At 52.2% G+C, this 18,441-nt stretch overlaps 1 protein-coding gene across 5 annotated transcripts in view; it reads right to left on the bottom strand.

Annotated features, from left to right (window-relative positions):
- SH3RF3 (SH3 domain containing ring finger 3) overlaps positions 1–18,441 on the bottom strand; it is a 508,325-nt gene that overhangs the window by 134,818 nt on the left and 355,066 nt on the right. The window lies entirely within an intron of this gene.

Below are 18,441 nucleotides of genomic sequence, written 5' to 3'. Positions count from 1 at the left end.
TACACAGATGGGGAGAGTTTGCTGAAAGCCTTCTACCAGGTCTCACACACATCTTTCACTGGGCTTCCCATTTCTGGCGGGGGGGGGAGATAAGGTGGGAATGGCCAGGCAGAGGGAGAGGGATGAGGGGCGAGAGGCCCTCGTGAACAAGCCACAGTCAGTAATGGACATTGAGGATGGTCAGAGAAGGGGACAGAGCACTCTGTTCGTCACCTCCACTCACCACGACAAGGTCCCGGCCATCCCTACACTATCCAGGCCACTCTGAGGGGGAAATTTAAGGCACATGACCAGGATGTCTGTCACCACTAGGCCTTGATGGCTGCTGGTGACTGAAGAGTCTGGTCTGGTGACAGGGAGACAAGGAACACGGGTACTCCTTCAAAGTACACGGTGTCTGACCACTAGCATTATAGAATCTCGTATGATCTCTGGATTTCTTTTCCTAGGAATGGCCTCTGCTCCGATGATCCACACTGAGAAGCTGACCCGAGACCCTGCCTCCTGGCTCCCCAAGCCCCTCGCGTCTGAGCAATGCAGCACGCTCAGCTTAGTACTCCTTCCCATGTCTCCCAGGTGGTTTGCTATCCACGGAATTGTGTCCCCCAAGAAGACTGCTGAAGTCCCAACCCCCAGCAACCGGGACGGTGACCTTGCTGGGTGAGAGCATCTTGGCAGATGTTAAGAAGAGTCATGTTCTTGTACAAAGTCCTACTGGCATAGGGTGGGCCTCATCAGACTGGTGTCGTTACAAATAGCGAAGGAACACGGAGACACAGGTGCAGAGGGAAGACTGGCACGCGATGGGAGCAGCGATCAGAAGGGTGCACCCACAAGCCAAGGAACGCCCAGGATTGCAGGAACGCAGCGTCTCCCTCAGAGCCTACAGAAGGACCCAACCTGGTTGATGCCTTGATTTTGAACTTCCAGCCTCCACAAAGTGTGAAAGAATAACGCTGTTATTGTAAGCTGTTCCGTTGCCGGCCCTTTGAGCTCAGCAGTCCCAGCAAACCAGTAGCAAGCCCCTGGGCTTACAAACAGCCACACAGGCTCAGCTACCAGCCAGAAGGAGACATGGACGCTTAAACCTGCCCAGAGGTGCCTTGTAACTCAGGTCTGGCAATGAGCTTTAGACAGGTCCAGCCATAAGCACCCCACGAGCCTGGCTCAACTCCGACACCCACGACGCTGCTGTCCTTTGCGATTACTGTATGGTGATTCACAACAAAGGAAATCAGTATACACAGGTTCACACCACAAAGAGAGGGGCTTTTAAGGGGCTGCTTTTTGGAACAATAACAACAATATCGACCACATTGCTCCCGGATGGTATTTGTCTGCAAGGATGAGGCCGGGGGCTTGGTTCTATGAAGAACTAGCTTTCCTTTGGAATGCCCATGGCACCTGGGGTCACACCTCTTGCTTTGCAGGGAGGACAGTCACAGTGGGTGGCACTGAGAGGTTGGGACTCAGTCTCCTCACGCACGGGGCAGATCCGTGAGCTGACCAGCTGCAGGCACCGGGCTGTGGGAGGTGGCGGCTTTCGGGGAATTGGTGTGACCTCAGGGGAGGTGAAGAAACACGTGATATCTTGAAAGGAGGAGGATGGGGGAAGCCCCTTCTTCTTCGGCTCTGTTGCGTCCAGCTACGTTCATACCTAAAGAGATATTTGCAGGGGTGGAAGGACTCAGCAGATGGAACTATTTATTGTTAAAACTCTCTTGTGTGTACAGGGGTGGCCGGGAAGGAAGGAAAAAATGTTAGCAGTAGCTTGGGATCCTCTCCACAAGATGGTTAAATAAATGCCAGTATGCTAGGTAAATTCCTGTAAGATTCCATTCTGCCTGCCTCATATTTCAGGGAAGTAACAGAAGAAACTGAGTAAATGCCAGCTCACCCTCCGGGCGGAACCACCTACAAAAGCACATAGTTAAACAAGCAGGAGCGAAAGCAATTTCTCTTCTTGTTTTTCTCCTCATCGAACACAAACAGTTGTGGGTGTCCCAGGCTACGGCCGGGCTGGGGCAGGCGGAGGTGTTCTGTAAAGTGTCCACAGTGGACTTTCTCAATTGTGCGGCCCATACAGCTTCTGTTGCCACAACTCGACTCTATTGTGGCCCCAAAGCCACAGAGGACGCCGGAGGGAGTGGTCCCGGTTGCACTCCAACACAACTCTATTTCAAAAATAGGATGCAGGATACTCTGCTCACCTGTGTGCTATAGCAAAGCTCCCCTGGCAGTTAAGTCTCCCAGCTGGCTTTTTGATTCAGAGCTTAAGATTCCTATCTGTGTTCTCCCAGACATAGGCCTACTGACATAAACTCCATGGCAGTTCCAGAGAGGTTAAACGCCCTGAGGACAGTCTGAGTAGATGCAAAGTAGGGGAGTCCTTGCAGCCAATCATTTGGCCTTTGGTCCTGCCTCCTAGGAGCGCACTCAGCCATGCTTGAGCCCAATAGGCCAGACTGAGAGGGGTCTCCTGGGCCAAGGGGCTGACAAAGCTTCTGGCAGCAGGACATCATCTGTGAAGAAAAGGCATCCTTGGCTCTTGCTGGGTGGGAGAGTGCAAGCATCTTCTCTTGAGAGGGAAAGCAAGTTCTGGGGACACGGGAATGGCACCAAGACCCTAAACCTTGCCACTTGGGTTTGTAGTGTGTGTGTGTGTGTTTGTAGTGTGTGTGTACGCTAAATTAGCCACAGCCGCTTTCTCCGTACTTTGTGAGCCATTTCAATGAACTATCAGACCTATGGGACAGACAAGAGGACAGGAGCGGCTGATCTAGCCCTGGGTGAATGGGCCTGAGAGAGAGAGAGGGGGGGGGGGCTGGTACCTACTAACCTAGCCCCAGGTGAACAGGGATGAGAGAGACAGGACTGGGTGGAGCAGCTGGCGTCTGGCTGAGCAGGAAAGGGGAGCTGAGCTTGCCTGCACTGGTTTGATGTCATTGGGGAGGGGGGGCTGGGCTAGTTCCAGAGAACCCTGACTGCTTAGTTAATCTGTGCATTCAGAAGGAAACGTGGGCACTCAGGGATGCAGTAGTAACTATTGCTCTGATAGATGAGGGGGCCAGAGAAAGCCTCTCTGCCCGGATTTTCAACCATGGCTTTGAACTTATGCGTCCTAGTTTAGTCCCAGCTGAGGAAGTCTCTTGGAAACAGGAATGGACTAGAGTTTGTAACATGTGGGTGAACTAGAACAGCAGCAGGAAGGGGGGAAACCGCAGGCCAGCGCTAGGAGATTAACGTCACTCTTAGACAAGGGGAGTGTGACCATTCCATAGCAACCACACCCCTGGATCGGCAATCAGAAGCTCTTGAGTGCCTTGCTTAAAGATGGCGCCCAACTTCTCGCCTTTGACTATGTGTCGCTCTTCAGTTTGGCAATAGTCCAGTCCCCTGCCTCACGCTGCTGAAAGGATTCCCTGCACCCCTGCGAAGTCTCCCATTCCATGGCTTCAACTCAACAGTTTCCGGTTCTACTTAGTGTTCTGTTGCATCCAAATGGTTAAAACCTCGGGTCTGCTGCTCTGATTTTGCTTTGCCGGCTGCCACGACAGAGTCAACCTGAGCCCCAGCTCTGAACACAATGAAAACCACCGGGGACCGGCTCTGTTCGTGTCAGTGCACAGAGTTTCCAGAGTTCCAGTCCATTTCTTCGCAATGGGTTCAAAAGTGGAACAGTGCACCCCTGCCCGCCTCCGCCCCCACCCCCCACCCAAGGAAGCACCTGTTTTCCTAAAATTCACTTCCAGACCTGGACGCCAGCCGAATCCCGACCATTGTTTTCCTCTGTGACAAATGAGGCGAAGGCAGGCATGTGTTTCCTGACTCTTTCCTGCCAGCTTGACCAAAGTGAGGCCTGTGGGTGCTTGTGGAGCCTGGAGAGTCGGTGGGATGCAAATGTCATTCTGTTGTCAACGGACGCTGATGACCGAGCCTGGGCGCTAACAGGCCCCAAAGGCACTCACTCTTCGATGCGGGCCTGGCAACTGCGACAATGAAATGCATACAGAAGACCGGAAAGAGGACAGTGCGTCTACAGTCGTCCAAACCGCTGCGACTGAGCTTTAGTCATGGACGCAGCAACCCCAGTCGTCCAGAGCCAAGTGGGTTCACTAGGCCAGCCTTCGGATGGGAGCTACTCACACAAGGTTGAGGCCAACTTTGGGACCCCATCAGAGAGGGGGGTCAGACATGTTAGGGATTTATGCTGCTCTGTTCGGTTCACTGTCATGAGTTGATCCTGATGCACAGTGTAGGGCAGAACCACACCTGTGGGTCTTCAAGACTATATTTCTTTCTGGGAGTAAAAAACCTCATCTTTCTCCCTGGGAGCAGCTGGTGATTTCGAACTGCTAACCTCTCAGTGAGCAGACCAGTGTGTAACCCAGTATGCCACCCTCAATATATGTGTTGGAATCCTAACCATGGTGAATGGTGAATGCAATCCGATTTGTCCTTCTTGTGCTCCTGAGACTAAATCAGTGGAACCTGTTACCCCTGAGTCCACTTTGACTCATAGCAACACTTCAGAGTTTCCAAGGCTGTAAATCTTGACAGGAGCAGATAGCCTTGTCTTTTCCAGAGGAGTGGCTGCTGGGTTTGAACTGTGGGACTTTCTGTTACCAGTCCAATGGTTACCCTAATGGCTTCCAAACCACGCACTGCCATGAAGCCAAATCTGACTCACAGTGACCCTATAGAACAGAGTAGAACTGTCCCTTTGGGTTTCCAAGACTTTTCATCTTTATAAGCATAGACCACCTCATCTTAATCCTGGGGAGCGACTGGTGGGTTCAAACCCCTGACCTTCTGGCTAGCAGCTCGATGTGTTACCCACTATGCCACCACACCAGACCTCCTTTCCCTACCAGCTGCGAAGTTTAGAGGTTCTGTCAGCCAGGCATTCCTGGGTCAAGGCAGGGGCGGAGTTCAAACCTTTAATCGTGGCACAGCATGATGGTATCTCCTTGGTATCATAAACCTTTTTGTATAAGAGAGAGAGACCTGGGGCAGCTGGATTCTCTTTGCCCCTTTGCCTTCTGCCAGAGAAGGATCTTGTGTGTGGTTCGCTGATCTCCTGCTACCTTGCCTGCTGATCTCAGGAGCCATCAGCAGACTACCAGTTGCGGATTCATTAGGCCAACGTTGGACCTCTGCAACCACCAGCCTGTGACTCCCGCTGTCTCTGCTTCATTATCCTGGCCTGCCTCCTGGGTCACCTGTTATGTCACCTGCCAATCCCAGAAGCCATCAGTAGACTTGAACTGGACTGGACCTACCTATTTCCAGAACGGTGTGAACCATCTCTTGATATAATTCTCTTCCAACATACAACACAGACAAGCATCACAGTTTTGTTTGTCTAGAGAACCCAACCTCATTCACCAGCCCAGGGTCACCCAGGGGTGTAGGGTCTCCTCAACCAGGGCCACCCAGGGGTGTAGGGTCTCTTCATTCACCACTGCTGACTTACAAGGAGCAGCACCGACACTGTCAGGAGCAAGCTCAACAGGGGCCGGCAGCTGTCATGGGAAGATGGCCAAGACCCCAGGGAATGTTAGGGCCGCAGCAGAAAGAGATGAGGGTCTTCCTCCCGCCGAGGCAACAGAGAAGCCTGCTCTGAGAGCTGGTGCCCTGCGTTTGGACTTCTGGCCTTGGGAACGGGGACAAAATGCATTTCTGTTTAGAAAGACACCGCTTGTGGTGAGTTTCTGCTAACAGCACCAGGTAACCAAGGCAGGGGCTGCGGTGGTCCAGGCCGAGAGCCAAGCTCACAGAGGCAGAGCAGGCTCCAGGCACACAGGAGGCCACTGCCCTCCTTCCCAGACAAGCCTCCACACCAAACCCACTGCTGACACCACTCATTACAGCTCACAGGATCCTGTAGGGCACAGGTGAACTCGCTCGCATTGGGTTTCCAGGGCTCGCATATTTCCTGAAGCACAGACTGCCACATCTTTCTCTCATGGAGCAGTAGGTGGGGTCTACCTGCTGACCTTTCTGTTAGCAGTCAAGGGCATAGCCGCTGCTCTCCAGGCCTCTTCAGTCTCCATCCAAGGCACCTGCAATCCTCGGCACTGCAGTCGGAGTTGGACTCTGGGGGACAGTCCCAGGCCAAGCTCCAGAAGCTGGTACTCCACTTGGACAGGGCAGTTCACCCGCAGTCCCCTGCCAGAGGCAGTCTTTGCCACCAACAGTGGCAAAGGCTAGGGAGAGAGGAACCTGGCACCACTCTCTCTCTCTCCTTCCCGCCTTCGTGGAGTTGGGCTCCAGCAGGAAGTGCTCCGGGAGTGAGCCCCCACAGTGCAGGAGCTCGCCTAGAGATGTTTCTCCTGCCTTCTGGAACAGAGCTCCCCCCACGAGAAGCCTGGCTGTTCCCTCACAGGAAACCACATGCAGCCAGGGGCGAGCGCAGCCTCTCAGCTAGAAGACCCTGCCTTCAGACTGGAGGCTCCTGGGGGATGCAAACCGGGTCAGCAGTTGCGTCCCAGTGAGGCTCTTGTGCCCTGCCTTCCCCATGTGCCGGAAGCCTGTGTGGCTTCCCGTGCGCCTTGGCTGGCTCCGCCGTGTAGGCTCGCTGCCCAGACTTCCCAAGCCAAGCACAATTTCAGATGGAAGAGATCGCAGTTTCCTGAGAACCAGGTAATGCGGGGCTTTCCAGAGAAGCTGCTCCCAGCTTCCTCCCTGGAGTATTCTAGAGGGAGCCTTCAGAGCCTTGGGGAGCGACCATCTGCCCGGCGCTCCAGGGGCCTGTAGCTGGGAAGGCAGAGGAGGATGTAGGAGACGGGCCCTCCCTGCTCCATCTGCAAACTAGGTGGGGACAAAGATGGCAAGATTGAAAAAAGGCAGTAAAATAACATTTTGCCCTCGAGTCGATGCCCCTGTGGGTTTCTAAGGTGTGATTCTTTACACGCATAGAAAGCCTCATGTTTCTCTCTCAGAGCAGCTAGTAGTTTCAAACTTCTGGCCTTTCAGATCGCAGCCCAGAGTGCAACCCCTGTGCCACCAGGACTCACAGCCACTAGGAGTCAGGGCTAGGTCATCACTCAGAGGAGCCCCTGGGAGGTGCAAACGGTGAACATGCTTAGCTGCTAATGACAAGGCTGAAGGTTCAAGTCCAGAGGGATCTTTGAAGAAAGGCCTGGTGATATGCTTTGGGGAGACCAGCCACTGAACACCCCATGGAACCCAGTTCTCCTGGGACACGGATCGGCTGCAGGGCACCTGGAAGGGTCTGTGCGGGCTCGTTCAGAGGAGTCAAGTCCAAAGAGGCTTCTGGGGTCAGTTTGAAGGTTCTGTGGACAACAAGGGACGTGGCTGGGTCTGAAGGAATGGCTGGCAAGGAAGAGCACAAAGGTGGGCAGGCAAGAGCTCACTGTGGAGCCTGGCACAGATTCCAGGGCCACCTGGCATGGGGAGTAGCTCCCATTGCCTCAGCCCCAGCCTGGCACAGATACAGTATGCACATCCACCACACCGTTCGTAATGCTAAGCCCCTTCACGTGGGCTGAAGGCAAAGTGGGCGCCAGGAAGACCACCCCCAGTTCCTCCAACTCCCCACCACCTGTCACAGCATCTTGCTCTGGGAGAGTGCCCTCCTTCCTGGTCAAGGTTGAGGGGGGAAAATCCCCGATTCTCACTCTGTGTAGAGTACTAGCATGTGTGATGCGTGAGACACGCAACCAGACAAAGCAAGAAACACCCACGTCATAGCCACCTCGGCGCATCCTGCGTCAACGGTGGGCACGCCCGAGGGCCCCTGGTCTGTGTGCAAAAGATGGGGCGATCACACATGGCCATGGCCGCCAGCCACACCCCAGCACAAATACCTGCCTTAAGAGGAAGAGGGACAAACTCACCCAGGTTCCAGAATGTGTGCTCTAAATCCAGGATTACTGCCTTTGAAATGTATCCTCCAACCAGGCTCTGTTGCTTTGCTCCACGTTAAGGCTTTATTCATTTACTTCCTCAAAGTAAAGAGCTCAAAAGGACAAACCAGGACCCCATTTACCTGCTCTTGTCCGACCTGGGCTCCGGCAGGGCCGAGAGGAACACACAGAGGCAGGAAGCCGAGTGTAGAAAGCTTTTCATTCATCAGCCTCCAAACAGGCTCAGAACAATACCTGCCATGCACCTGGGGCGATATTCCACAGGCCTCATGGCAGCAATATAGCCCGAGGTTGGGCTGGAGCCAATTTGCGCTTTGCCAAGGCTGCAGAGCGATGTTGCCTCTGCCCCCCCCCCCACCGCTGACCCCCCCACCTCACACACCTGAGTTGGTATTAGAAACTCCATTTCCAAAATCACAAAGTCCAGGCATCCACAAGGTGAGTGTAGGCACATTTGGAATATATTGCCAGCTGTTGGGGATTCCCCACAATGGGATGAAATGCTGGCGCCATCCGCACCATTTCTGGGGATCTATGGGGTTTTCACTGGCCCATTTTCAGAAATAGACCACCAGGCCTTGCTTTCCAGCCCTTCTAAGTCAGCAGGGAGATGGAAACCTGCCAGCGGCATTATCGCAACAACGCCTGGGCCCACTGTCTGGGAAGGGAAACAAGGGGTCTGTGTGGAAGGTGAGACTCCTGCCAGGGACCTGCTCGGAATATACGGTACCACAATGTGAGCTGAAGTCAAGAGTTTCCAGCCGTTAATTTAATCCCGTAGCCACTGTAGGGTAAAGGAGCATCCCTCCTCACGTCCCGTCCACAGCAGCCCCCTAGACTGTGCCTCCCAGTTGAGGCACGGCACCAGAGCTGACCACTGCGAACATGTTATCATCTAAGTCATCTTGAGGCAAAGAATCATGGGGCAGCCCTGGAGGTGCAGTTCCCAGGAAGCCCTCGGTCACTGCAGCTACTCTGGGCCTGCCTCACTGGCCAGCCTCCCTGTCCGACCTTACCATACTCCCTGTCATCGAGTCAATTCTGACTCACAGCCACCCTATAGGACAGCATAGAACTGCCCCTGCCGGGGTCCGAGAGAGAAATATTTACAGGAATAGGAGTAGCTGATGGCTTTGAACTGCCAACCTTCTGGTTAGCAGCTGTGTTGGTCAGGGGTGATGTCAACTAGATACTTCTAGGTGTGGGTAGGGGCGGAGCTCAGATATCAATCCCATCTCACAACCTGAGGCACCTCATTGGTGCTACAAGCCTTTTGTGGTAAGGGAAGGAGACCAAGCAGGGTGGAATCTCTCTTTGGACTTTTGCCTTCTTCCAGAGCTGTGCCCAGCTACTGAATCCTTGTATCACCTGCTGATCCCAGGAGCCGTCATCAGACTACCCACAGTGGATTCCTTCGGCAGACATCAGACTTCTGCATCCACCACCAGCCTGTGCTCCCTGCTTCCAGTTCCTCCAATTCCATTCATCGGGAGAAGCCTGACTTGAACCAGAATGGACTTACCAAGTGCCACAACGGTGTCAGCCATGTGTGGATATGAATCTCTTTCTCTATGTGACACAGACAAGCCCCGCCGATGTTGCTTGGCCCCCTAGCACAGTAGCCCCATGCGTAACCCAGGACTCCACCAGGACCCGTCTTCCCTCCTTAGATGGTATAAAGACTCCTGCTTGCTCCTGGGCTGGGGCAGGACGGACCAAACTCTGGATCAGTCAGGCGCCACAGGGTGACACCCAGTGTCGTACCTCTGTTAATCACTTTTGCCTACGTAATAAAGTCCAAAGCTTCCAGAGTGACTCTGGGTCTGCTTGTGGGTGCCCTTGGCACCTAGTAATCGGGAAGGACATCTCCTCATTGCCACAGAACCTAGAAACACTATCTTCCCTTGCCCGTTGGCAGTGCCAAACAGGAAACCATTACAAGCATTTCACTGCTAGTACGTGTCCATGTCTGATGGCTCTTCTTAAGGGGTCACTGACAAATAGCAACCCTGCCCCCCCCATGCTATTTTATGTGGAGAATGCAGGGCAGAGACACAGTGAGTCTTTCTCAGGTGCACTCTCCTGCGCTCGATGGAGCTCATGGCAGATGTTACCTGCGAGACCAAATAAACTACATGAGAGACGGTGACTTCAACACGCAGTTGAAAGAAATGCACACTTCGGCTTCAAGGTGGTGGATTCTCAGAATTCCATCAACAGCTCTGTCGTCCTTAAAATCCCTGGGGCAGGCGAGGGAACTGCCCATGAAAGACCCCCCTCCTGAGAATGGGAACAGTTAGGTTTCGCTCAACCAAGTCTTTGCTTCAGTGACAGGCAGTTACACGGTGGAGCCAAATGGCTTCTGGAAGAGCCAGTTTCCTCATTCCTGGGATGGCTCTGTTCTGAGGGTGCAGAATGGACTGACTTATTCAGAGGTTCTCAACACGCACGTACACACGCATATATACTTATCTATCCATTGACTGATTTATGTACTCAATAATGCATCACCCAGGATGGATGGGCGGCCCTGGCTCCCCAGACTGCGGCAAGCACGGTGGAAAACAATCCAGCCGCCTGGGGCACAGCAGAATCCGAGATGATTGCCAGCGCCTTTGTGGCCCAGGCCTTGATGGCAAGTCTGACTGTGCTGGGAAACTTTCACCGTCTTCCCAAGCAGCTGCAATTAGCCATGGAGTACAATGCTCAGAGCTGGGGCTGGCTGCTGGGTGCCACCGATGCCACCCCAATTAGTAGGACGTCTCGCCAGCTGCACAGGCCCACACGGGCCCATTAGCACCAAACACCCTGCACCTGCCAGCATCTGCCTGCAACCACAGAGCCCGCTCAGCCGCGTCAGGCATGACCACGATCTCCTACTTCATCAGACTCCAAATTGGCGCCGACCCCAATCGCTCACAGGCCCCATGCGCCATGGAGACCAGATGGCGCTGCTTCCCTTAGTTGGTGCCATGGCCCTGCCTCCCCAGGCACGGCCGAATTAGCCAGGGTGTCCTGGGGGAGCACAGGGAAGTTGTGACTGTCTGAGGCTTTTGCCTTACTTCCCTCCCAGCAACCAAGCCTTCAAGAATGTTCTGTGAGTGACGCTGGCTGCCGTCTGGGACGGGGCGTGTGTGCCGAGGGAGAGGAACGCTGCTGCTTGGGATTCTGTCTCAGGATGTTCCCCTCGCCCCGACCGAGCTGCTCCTCTGGGAGGAGAGCCTGGAACCGCTCCGCCACTGCGGGTTCCTCTGACGAGACGCTCGGCGTCACCTGAATGGTCACTTCATTTGGTGCCTCACGTGGGCACCTCTGACTCACACAGACACGTGTGCACACACACACACTCACTCACACCACACACTCTCCCACGTCACACGCACACACACTCACCTATATCACACACTCACACTCAGACACGCTCACACACGCACACTCACCCACATCATACATACACTCACCCACATCACACACACGCACACTCACGCTCACTCACCCACATCATACATACACATACTCACACTCAGACACACACACATGCACACACACCCACATCACCCAACACACACATGCACACACATTCACACACATGCACACTCACATCACACACTCACAAGTCACACACAAAACACACACTCACACAGTCTCACCCACATCCACATCATACACACTCACATTCACAAGTCACACACACACACACACACACACACACACACGGCTTTCTTCCACACAGCAAAATAAAGCAATGATTAATCAATGCAGCCAATGATTCCAATTCCAATATTGGCAGTCGTTTGATGAGAACATAAGTCCTTTCAGCCTCCAGAGCAATGGGACACAAAGACAGCAGTGACAGCATTTGAAAACTCTTGACGAGTTTGCTCATTTCTGATGAGGGCCCTCACTGCCACATGAAAGGAGCACCCCCCGCAGTGCCCCACTGGCTCTGCTGTCACCCCTGCTGTTGGTGGCAGGTGTTCCAGAGTCCACTTTGACCCACGGTGGCCCCATGTGATGGAGCAGTGCGGTCTCATCAGGGTTTCTGTCATCTTTATGGGAGCCTCTTCTCCCGCACAGATGCTGGAGGATGAGTTTGAAAGGCCAACCTTTTGGGTTGAAGCTGAGCACTTGACATTGAGGCATCGGGACGCTTTGCACTGCTCCAGTGTAAACAAGTCATAATCTCAAGGCTACCGGAGAGATGGAACTGGGGACGGGTAAGCAAAATAGAGGTGTGATGCATTCTTCTCCACCGCAGTCCAATGGTCGTGGCCAAGACCAACGTTCCCCTGGTCAGTGACTCCAGCTGCGTGTCCTCTGGGACTCTTCGCGTTCCTGCCTCTGTGCCTCAGCATTCCTCTCCCTAGGACTTGGTCTCACCAACTGAATGGGCTTCGATGTGACCTTCCTCCATTGTCTCCAGTATCAGAAGCATCTAGATATGTTAGAGGAACTGACCAGCTGCTCTCTTCATTGTGTACAATGCAAACAGTGGGACGGACTCCTGGAGCTGTAGTGTCCTGCTGCATCTGAACTCAGAGACTTGACTCAAGAAAGAGGCCTCCCCACCTCTCAGGTGAGTCATAGGGATGGATCCTGTGGTGAGCCTGAGACCTGCAAGCATTTGCTCAGGAATGGCCCTCCTCAGAACAGTTACCCAGAGCCCAGTGATTGCTGATCAAGATGAATATATCCAAGAGAAAAAAAAACTGTAATCAGAAAATCAGGCTGTGGTAGCTTTGTTTGTGCTAACGTGGTTCCCATAGGATCATACGTATCATCGAGTTTTGCCTGTCAATCAGGTTGCAACTTGATTGGTGGGGGACTGAGATAAGTGGCGCTCAGAGGCAGGCCTCTTCTTCTTTCTCCCTGGAGGTGGGCCACACTCTCTCTCTGGTTCACCTTCCTGTTGATGGCAGCCAGAGCCCTGGAGATGCTTCCACTGCCATTGGATGCACAAGACTTTGCACCCACCGGCCTGTGATCTTCCTGCGTTCTGTATCATTGCATGTGGCTGTGTGAGTCTGAAGAGGGATTTATGGGCTAATATTGGACTTAAGGGCTTGATCTGTACTGGGATGGGATATTTGCTTGATATAGAATTACTTCTTGACCTAATGCTCTCACTTACACATATATATGAGGGTTCCTGAATTGTTTCTCTAGTGAACTCGTCCTAACACACAGGCCTAAGAAAGAATATCTGATAGAACATGAGGAGAAGAAGAAGAATGGGCTGGGAGAGACCCATGAGTTCACAAGCAAAATATGACCTGGGTTGGAGGGAGCCTGTCCGGACAAAGATGTGCATATCCTCTGGGCAGCTCACGGGAAACAGCCGAGAGTGTGGGAAACACAAGAACCCACCACCCAGTGCTTCACGGAGGGACGGGGCTTGTGACGGGCTTCTAACTATGAAGTCGCAGCACATTCCTATGGAGAAAGGCGGGAAAGGAGCCACAGAGTCTACATCTTCATGGAAACCCGGTGACCAGAGGAGAAAGCCTGTTGAAGGAGGTGTACAGACAATCTTAAAAGAAGTCAACAATATTATTTTTGTCATGGCTGTACTATTCAAAAAATGTTTGCTGAGCCCCTCCTATGTCCCAGGTTTCGTTCTAAGTGCTGGGGATATTGCAGGCAACAGAAGACTCTACTCTAAGGACATTCCTATTTCAGGGTACATCAACCATACAGGGGTATTTTTTAAAAATGAAGATTCTGATTCAATAGCTTTGGGCTGATGTCTGAGTTTCTGCATTTCTCTAAGCTCCCGGGACACTGGTTTTGAGTAGCAGGCTTCTAGAACATTGCTTTGCAAACTGGACCTCAGATGCAATTCCACCCAAGGATTAAAAATATGGACAAAAAAACCCTGACCTTTGACTGGTTTAATCATATTGGATGCTTGGACCTCAGGATAGGTCAAAAAAGTTTCCAGGTGATTCTAATAGGCAACAAGTTAGAGAATCACTTTTAGGAGTCAGATATATGTCTTGGAAGAACTACAGCTAGAAAGGGCCCCAGAGGCGAGCGTGGCAAGACTTTGTCTCATGCACATTCACCATGTTATCAGAAGGGATTGGTTCTTGGAAAAGGGCATCATCCTTGGAAAAGTAGAGGATATCGAAAAGGAGCAAGACCCTTGATGTGATGGATTGACTCAGTGGCTACAACAATGGGCTCAGACATAAGCGTAATTGTGAGGATGGAGCAGGACCAGGCGGTTGTGTAGGGGGTCACTATGACTCAGAACTGACTTGAGGACACCTAACAACAAGTGGAGAGCAGGGTAGGGGCGAAAGTGGTAACCCCAATAATGGCAGGTGGTAATTATCACTGTGATGGAAAGTCAAGGAGGACAAGGAGGGGACCAGAGGAGTATTCTCAGAGACTGGCTGGCCCTCCCAAGTAAGCAATATTTACGTAGTGCTTATTGTGTGGCCTGCCTGTCGGTTAGTGGTTTTCACGTTGCTCTAATCCTGAACGCTGTACTCCTAATATTTCAAGTACCAGCAAGTCTGCCCACAGGGAACAGATTTCTGTGGAGCTTCTAGATTCAGATAGGCTAAAAATAAGGACCTGGTTAAAATATTAGCCAAGGAAAACCCAATGGACCCAACCGATTACTGTCTAATATATGCTGGACGATGAGTTGGATCCCCATAGACTGAATGGGTCTCCAAATATACGGCAGCCACCATGCAAATTCGAATACACCAAGGATTGTGGAGATGACGCAAGACTGGGCCATGTGGCATTGCGGTATGCACCGAGTGGGCTTGGATTGAAGCAACATGATGGCAGAGAGTCACTGTGCTGCAGGCACCGGGTGGGACAGGACTCAGAGTCACCACCACAGATGGACCCCTCCTGCCCCCACCGGCTGTGTGGAGGAGAAGGCAGAGCGGGGCTGCTGTGTCTGCAGAGGCCAGCCACGGTACAGGTAAGTGGGCTTGGATCTCTGGAGCAAAGAGTGAAGGGTTTCCCAAGCCAGGGCTAGTCAAGGGCCTGAAGGAGGAACAGCTCCTCTCCACGGGGTTCTGCTGAGCAGGAGGAATGAGCTGGCACAATGGGCCCTGGAGGGGCTCCAAATTCTCTCTGAGTTTGGGGCAGCCTGGGTGCAGACAGATGTGAAGCTTGTACTCTTCAGCACCAAGGGCTGAGAGGTGCAGGTCAAGAGCAGGAAAACCTGAGACCCCTGAACATGGCCCTCAAGGGCTGGAGTTCCAGCGCTCCTCGTGGCTGCTATCCCTGTTTCTTCTCTCAAATGGGGGAGAAACAGCTCCCACCTAGGGCGTCAGGGCAATCAGCTGAGAGGATGCCTACAGAGCCCCAGCGTAGTCCTGGTATACCTTAAGTGCCTCATAAATATTTGCTTATTTCTTCCCTTTTCTTTTTTTAAAGGAAACACATCTCAAAGAGTGTTTTAAAAGGCTCTCAAAAGGTACTTCTGGCTATGTAACCAGTGGTTCGTTTACAGAGAAATAAAAGAGGAGATGATTCAGGGAAAACAGAGCATGGCTTTTCCATAGAGATAGTGCCAGTGGGTTCATGGTCTCCAAATACAACGTGTAGAGGCTGAGGGGTAAAGGAACAAAACCAAGAAAAGGGGGGTCCTCTACCTGTCAGCTCTCCAGAACCTGATATGGGGGGGTTCCTCTACGGGTCTGCTCTCCAGAACGGGACAGGGGTGAGGGGGTGGGGGTGTTGAGGCCAAAGACCAGGCAAGGTGGAAAGAAAGGATGAAGAGGGCAAAGAAAGCATTTTCTGATGGTTTAGAAGGAAAATGAGCAAAACAAAGCAAAGTTCTATCCTGCTGCTCAGGACCGAGGTGAATAAAGGAGACCTGGTGGTGTAGGAGTAACACATTGGACTGCTAAACCGTAAGGTTGGCAGTTCGAAACCACCAGCCACTCCTCAGAACAGTCTCAAAAGCTCACAGGGGCCCTTCTACTCTGTTCTAAGGGTCACTAAGCGTTGGCATGAACTCTATGGCAGGGAATTCCGTCTTTAGGTTGGCGGCATCGGGCTGTAGTTAAGGGCTCAGCTGCTTCAGTGGTTCTCAACCTTCCTAATACAGTTCCTCATGTGGTGGTGACACCCAATCATAAAATTATTTTCATCGCTACTTCATCACTGTCATTTTGCTACTGTTGTGAATCGGGAGACCCCTGTGAAAGGGTCGTTTGACCTCCACAGGGGTCGCGACCCACAGGTTGAGAACTACTGTGCTAGCTGACAGTTTGGTAGTTTGGACCCACCTGGTGGGTCGTCAGGGAAAAGTCGCCCATCTGCCACCACCAAGCCCAGAAAACCTCATGGGGCAGCTCCCTCTGTGCCACGGTGTCACTGTGCGTCCTCACAGGAGCCAATCTGACAGTCAACTCTGGGTTTACATCTGTCGACATGTCAAAATTATTTTGGGAACTAATTGATCTTTATTGCCCTTTACAAGAGTTGTCAGTCTGCTATGAACTGGAAGTGTTTATCAAGTGTTTGGAAATCACGTCTTTAGAAAATGGCCCTTCAGCATAGAGTGCTTGAACAATACCCACGCGGGAGCCGGAGCTTCTCACACATTAAAGTTCATGTGCAACAGTGAGGCGGTGAGCTGACAGGAAGCACCCGACGCCCTTGGTCCAGCATCCAGCCGAGATGCTTCATTTCGAACAAGTGCCCAGGTGACACAGTGGTGGAGCAGTGAGCAGCGAGGTCCTGAGTCTGCTCTGGAGACCTAAGCGAAGCTAGGTTGCTTACAGGGAGCCGGCTCATTACCACCAAGTGGTGGCTCAGCCAATCCCGTTCGCCTAGACCCAGCAGCACACCCACTCCCTGCTGAGCAGAGAACAATATGCTGAGAGCCCTCAGTTCTGTTCTTTTTATGCACATATATTTGTAGTGACTGGTATGATTATGGAAGATTGAGAGTGTCTTCTTGATGCTTTTTATCTTGTTCTGTTTTGTACAATGTTGCCATTATTGGTTGCTACAGAATCCCTTCTATGTACAGCAGAAGGAAACGGGTCCTGTGCCATCCTCGCAGTTGTGATTAGGTTTGAGCATAACAGTTGTTACTATGTTGTTGTAGCCCCGAGTTTTTGCACAAGAGCCCTGTATCATTTTTACAGCCAGATAACACCATTCAAATAAAACGAAGGAACAGATTATGCTAGGATTACCCAGAGGGAGGTTTCCCAAGGTTGTGGCAGTAACAAAATGTTTCCCATTTTCTATACAATGTGTGGGGTGCTGTCAAAAACTCGAGTGGTTTGGTTCATTTTGTGAGAACACAGCCATTGCTTAAAAGCATGAAATTTCAGGGAACGCCCAGGTCAGTGACAGCGCCTCATTCTGAGGACTCAGACCCAGTAGTCAGACTCTGGAGGGAGACTTCAGAATTCCTAGAGTGATCCCCTCCCTGGTATCATGCTCTCACACGACAGCAGAGGTTAGCAAACGTTGGGATATGAGCCCAAATGGGCCCAGAGCCTATTTTTGTAAGCAGAGTTTGACTGGAACGCAGCCATGCCCATTTGCTTGTCTACTGTCGAAGGCTGCATTTCTGCTACAACCCAGCGAAGCCTTCCTGGCTTGCAGTGCCAGACCTAGGCGCTCTCTGGCCCTTTGCTTCCTATGTAGATAGGAGGGGCATGCCCTGCCGCAGCACTCAGGGCACTTTTAAAGTGCAGGTAAAACGCCCAGACTGCTCTTGGACGTATTGTCAGGCTTTCTACAGACTCCAGAGCTGACGCCTGCTCTTAAGCCGCATTCTTGGCCCCTTTCCTCATCCAGTCCCCATCAATCACATGCTTAGTAGGTGGTGACAGCACGACACCCCTGATCCACATTAGTTATTAAAAGGTTTCATCAAATATACAACAGTAGAGAAATGCACCCATCACCTGATTTTAAGAACCATTGGCATTCTGCTGTTCTTATTCCACCCGATGCCTGCCTTCCAACCATGTGGAACCCCCCCCCCAATCCGAGAATATTTGAAAGCACCTATCGGAGGTCATACCCACAACGTCAAAGGAGCCAGTGGCAGTGATGAAGTATTTGGCTTCTAACTCACAGGTGGGTGGCGCCCTGGGCAGAAAGACCTGCAGATGGGGTCTGTACCGATTTCAGCCTAGGAAACTGGAAAGGGCAGTTCTACTCTATCACATACGGGGCTGCCGTGAGTCTGAATCAACCCCATGACCCTTACAACCAACACCAATCGTGTCTCTTTAACAGATAGAGAGGGAGTCCTGGTAGCTTAGTGGGTTACGCTTTGGGCTGCTAACTACAAGGTCATCAGTTCAAAACCACCAGCTGCTCCACAGGAGAAAGATGAGGCTTTCTACTCCCATAAAGAGTTACAGTCTCAGAAACCCCACAGGGGTGGTTCTCCCCATGTCCCACAGAGTCGCTGTGAGTCGGAATCTACTCTATGGCCATGAGAACAGATAGCGAGGTCCACAGTCATCACTCCACATTTATGGTGGTGGGGGGGTGGGGGGGGTTAATCTATAGGAAACCAAGTAAGCCTTGGGGGCGTTTG

This window comes from Tenrec ecaudatus, chromosome 11 (genome assembly GCF_050624435.1).
Source record: "Tenrec ecaudatus isolate mTenEca1 chromosome 11, mTenEca1.hap1, whole genome shotgun sequence".
Taxonomy (NCBI): domain Eukaryota; kingdom Metazoa; phylum Chordata; class Mammalia; order Afrosoricida; family Tenrecidae; genus Tenrec; species Tenrec ecaudatus.
Note: the sequence above shows the minus strand (reverse complement) of the source record. Positions and strands in the feature narration are given on the sequence as shown.